The 5,187-nt window shown below is 47.0% G+C and overlaps 1 protein-coding gene across 1 annotated transcript in view; it reads left to right on the forward strand.

Annotated features, from left to right (window-relative positions):
• The first annotated feature begins 273 nt into the window (after window positions 1–273).
• The window catches only part of TLR4 (toll like receptor 4), a 39,889-nt gene continuing 34,975 nt past the window's right edge, over window positions 274–5,187 (forward strand). The window contains exon 1 of the mRNA XM_019510517.1: window positions 274–371. The gene's annotated coding sequence lies outside the window, so the exon portion shown is untranslated. The remainder of the gene's footprint in view (window positions 372–5,187) is intronic.

Below are 5,187 nucleotides of genomic sequence, written 5' to 3' on the forward strand. Positions count from 1 at the left end.
GGATGGTCCCAAAGGAAGAGTACTTTGTGGTATTTCTGTAGGCCTTTGCCATAAGTGATCATTAGCAACAGCCACAGCCACCAGAAGATGATCTGTTTGCGAAGAGCAGCTGAAGATTTCTGTGGCAACCTTTTCTTCAGCTCTCATTCCACATCTCGGTATGGAGCCTTTTTAGCAGAAGGTCTGCGTGCATCAAAGGTTGTTGATTTGAGGGGTTTTCTCTCTTCTTTTATTCCCATTTATTTTAATATGGATTTTTTTTTCCACCAGAAAAGGTGCTGTGATGTCACTATCTGTCCCAGCACTGGAAGTTTCTGATGGTTATTACGGTCGCTTTAATTTGCGTCCTGCTTGTCCTGCTGTGTTGAAATGTGAGGGGCAATATTTAAAGCAGTTGATTTTTTTTCCCCATTTATTTGGAAGGGGGGAGGCAGGAGGCTGGGGTTGGTGTGTGGAGGAGGGCAAGGTGGATTTCAGCCAGAATGCATTTTAATCTACTAGCCTATTTCTTTTTCAAGGTTACAGTAAAAAAAACCTAACATCTGTCACATAATCACTTACTGCTGGAAGACAATAAAGAATTGGTTGCCATTTCTCACGCAGAATAGTGGGAAGTGACACGATCTCAGCGATATGGGCACAAGGCAGGGTAGCATACTGGATTTCAATGCAACTTTGAAGCCTGCTCGCACAAGAGGGAATCATTGTTATTGCTGTTTTGCCACTGGGGAAACTGAAGCACAGAGATAGGAATTGAACCCTCCCAGGTCAGACCTTCAAAAGGAGGTTTGAACTCAGATGTTGTGATTTTCATGAAAGTAGGAACCATCCAGTAGTTAGGGCCTAGCCTAGGATTGGGAAATACATCAAGCGGCAGCTACAGCAAAGGAAAGAAGATACTGAGAAATAAAGGGAGGCAGTTCTGTGAATGTTATGGCTGATCTGGTCCAGATCTGTCTCATCGTGGTTCCCTTCTGCACAACCGGTCCCTAGAGCCAGCCAGGTCTCTTTATTTGCTTCTGCTAATAGAAGAACATGTTCTGAAGGTGGGCCAAGCTGCAGACTCCCACAGGAGTTCGGGATTTCAGGGTTAGGTCTCACGTCTAGCACCTTGTGACATTCTTCAGCAGCATTGTCCAGGGCAGTTGCAGCTAGGACATGATGGGAGAGCACACTTGAAGCTCACAGTCAATTGGGAGGCACTACTGTGCCTGATGCAAGCCATCAGGAGTAGAGGCACTCATGTTGGAAAGGCCAGGCGCGCTGATTTCCTAAAGTGAAGAGCACCCACAGCTCTTCCTAGCTCCAGCCGGAGCCATACATTTTCGGTATCTTGGCAAAGCAGGCTGTGAGTGGTTGGGTACTGGAAAAGGCGGCAGCTGCCCATGGAACTAAAGGAGGTCGAGAATGTATGTTGAATTTCAGCACTAAGGGCCTCCTGTAATGAGTTATTTAGTCCCAAGCCAGACAAGTCCAGTGGCCATCATTCTCAGGGACTCAGTCGATCCAGACTATCAGCCATGAACTTAAAGATAGGCAGTTTTTTAAACATGACCCAGGCAAAAAACTTTTTTAGCCAATGCAGAACCTTGGAAGGAAATGGGAATCCAAGGCCTTCCAGTGGTGACTGCTCCAGATGTATCATTAAGTAGTCTGGCAGCTGCATTCTGCATAAGCTGGTCTGCAGGCCCCTGCGGTAACAGTCGGAAGATGGGTAAGGCTTGTATGAGCGTAGTGGCGCACCCATGTTTGAGAGAGGAGGCTCTTGCCAGCCCTTGAAGGTTAAGCTCTGATAGTTCACCTTCACATCACCCATCCTGGGCAGCCTGGTACATGCCTGACTGCTGCTAAGTTGGTTCCTCCCCATCTAGCAAAACAAACCACAGATGTGCAGCTTCAGCCCCCCTCGCAGTGATGACTGTACTTGTGCTGGGCACTGCGGACACAAGTGCAGCAAACACAGTGCCCAAATGCAAATGAGACCTGTAGGCACTAATGCAAGACAAATTCTCATTGTAGAGTTCCCTGGTGGGACTCAGGGTTGGCTATTTGACTGGTCAAATAAAGTTCAGTGAATTGACCGGTCAAATATCAGTCAAAAACTGATACTGGTAAAAAAATTGCCAATAGGTCCAAATAATACACAGAAAAAGCACAAATTTTCCATCAAGAAATATGTACAAAAACCCCAATTAAAAATCATATTTCTGTCAAGAAAACTACAAAAATGTAGGATTTTTTGTACAATTGCTATGATTTTTGGTAACAAAAATATGCAGTCAATTGACTGGCTTGCCACCCTTAGTGGGAAGTATAAGTATCCTTAGTTGGCTATGGCAGGAGCAGTTTGTAAGAGACTTCCAATTCAAGGGACCAGGATACTTATCCTTCAAGTGAAGCCAAACAGCAGCATTTCATTTTACTTGGGGGTAGATTTCCTGATCCAGCCCTCAGTCAAGTCCATTGACAGACTGCCACAGGATTAGATTTGGACCCCAACAACTCCACTGTGATTTCCCTAAGTAAGGGAAACCCGTATATTACATTTGGGCTGATCTTGCTACTTTCTACTTAGGACCAGATTTCTAAGACATTGGCTGGGTTTGCACAAAGAAACAGAGACTGCTTGTATAAAGAGCTTGCCTCTGATTTAACACTTGATCAAGGAACAGATTTTCCTTAGTGTTCAGTACCCAGCAGTCCCCGTGATGATGCTTGCAGCTAGATTTCCACAAATGCTTGATAACACCCAGGGCTCTGGGCACGCTGAAAGACAAAAGCAGCTTCTTTGGGAGTCTAAGTGGGAACAATAGAGCTTTTTTGCAAAATCTAGCCCTTAATTTATAGGCACAAAATAAAAATAGACAATTTATTTTAAAGAAACAAGGTTTTTTTATGCCCCCCCCACAATTGTGGTGGCTTCTGGGGTGGAGGCCAGCCATGGCTTCTGTGTGCATCTGAAGATAATTGCTTTGCTAAATTATTTTTCACTTTTTAAAAATATAGATAAATTGGCTGTTGTACAGTTTACATTTCCTGCTGTGGAGACAAATACTTTAATTAATGAAAAAACCCCAAACAAACAAAAAGAAAGAAAAAAACTTCTATGAAAACAGTGCTGAGCCTAGCATGCAGGGCTGGAGAGAAAGAGAAAGGGGCAAAGAAAAAACTTTGGTGCAAGCAGGAGGTAATATGACTGATTTTTCTTGAGCATTTTATAATTTTTTTTCTCCTCCTTCTTGCTAAATACTATGAGCTAGAAGCCCAGCTGCTTGGGAGTTAGGGAACTCAATTACCTTTCTGTGAAGGAAAGAAAGTCTTTTCCTTGACCTGTGTCCTCAACTTCTTAGAGGCCCCATAAGTCTGCTGAAGCCTTTGTGTAAGGGACTGAAGACTACATTTGGTGCCACTGCATTGCTAGCAAACTCAGCAGGGTCTGATGCTGCCCCAACAGAGGCCCTGATGCTATAGTCTTCCCTTGACAGTGATGGAGAGGATCATCTTCTGATATGTCCACCAGATGGAAAGAGGAATGACTGAGATGAGGGAGGTTTAGAAAACTAGACACTTTATTTGCAAGGATCTCCTTGTGGGGAGAGCCCCCCATGCTGGTAAACAGGTGCACATGGCAGCTCACTAGAAGTCAGGGCCTCAGTGTGGTGGTGCGAGCAGATGGGTTTGCTAGGCCAGAGGGAGCGGTGTGATTGGTGTAATCCTCTACGGACTTGTGTGTTGGGAGTTTAGGCTCCCATCCAGCAGCCCTCTCCTTGCTGTACTTTGCTGTATGGAAGACCTCAGAAGGCTCCACATGTCGAGGGCAAGCATGAGAAGTACTGGTTGTAACCCCGGGGCCAGCCTTGCCGACCCAGATGGCTATGGGTGCTGCCTTTCTGACCTGGGAGGACTGCTCGATTTGTCTGTGATGAGATGGCACGTAGCCTTGTCTGCAGAACTCAGCAACGATGCAGGGGAAGGAAAGACCTGTTTGATGGTCACAACCTAGGGGCATTTGCAGCGCTGCCATTTGGATGATGCAGATCTGTGGAGCGCAGAGAAAGCAATTCAGAGGCCCAACCTTGCTGCTGGTTTCAGGAGCCCTTCCCTTCTGAAGGGCTGCCTATGAGCAGTTCTGTCAGCTGGGGGCTGCTTATGCATCTCCACCACATGGGGCTTCTCCAGCTCCTGGCAGGGAGGCACTTAAACCTCTTTTGTTTAAACAATTACCTCCCATTGAGTCCAGAGCAACTGCCTCTCTCCATCTGCAACTGGCTGAAGCCCAGCTGACAGCAAGGGAGGCAGCTGAGAGGGCCCAAGCTGCCCTCCCCCAGCCTGCAGCATTAAGTACAAATGTCGTAGTGAGATCTGGCACCTGCAGGAGGTGCACTAGATGCCCTTGCTTTCAAATCAGTCAACACCCCTTCCCTCCCCAGCATGGCCTGAGATGGCAAGAGATGCCAGTGCAGCCAAGGGGGGCTCTTAGCCGGATGTTGTGTGGCCTTGGAGCAGCCAGTTGATGCTGAATGAGGAGCTTTGCTTTACCCAAACTAATCAGGCTTACAAGGGCCACATTCCAGATGCTGAGGGGGGATGAATGCAAAACACCTCAAGTCACAGAGCCCTTCCTCCCGCTGAGCTGGAATTTGTATCGCCTGCTCAATGGGGATAATTAGATGATGGTCCTCAGATGGGGAAGCCGAACTCTCACTTCCTGCGCTGCTGCTTGAAGAGAGGAGCGTATTATGCTTGTGTTCCCAGCCTGTGCTCGCAATTGTCTGCTTGAGCCGTGGAGCTGTCCCTGTATAATTAAGGCTGCCAGTCAAGCTCAGGCGCCTAAACACTTACAAACTCTGTGGCTTGCCAGGATTGCGCCCAGGATTTTAGTGCTTTGCAGGCAAAAGCACTGCTCTTTCTTCTCTTAGGATCTAATAGCTATGATTGGAAGAGAGTACGGGGAGGAAGCAACTTGGAAAGGCTTTAGATGACTCCTGGTTGGGGCACTCTTTTACTCTGTCTTAGTTGAAGGGGCCTGCTGAAATCATTTGTGTCCATGTTAGGGTGTCCTGCACTAGACTTGCACATGTAGCAGCCCAAAGGGATTTAGGGGAAGGACAAGGCTTAGGGCACAGCATTTATTCTGTCTTGGGGATCTCAGCAGGTGAGGCACTGTGGGATATATCCTAGAGGCTT

This window comes from Gavialis gangeticus, unplaced genomic scaffold (genome assembly GCF_001723915.1).
Source record: "Gavialis gangeticus isolate Ggan-Ray unplaced genomic scaffold, GavGan_comp1, whole genome shotgun sequence".
Lineage (NCBI taxonomy): Eukaryota > Metazoa > Chordata > Crocodylia > Gavialidae > Gavialis > Gavialis gangeticus.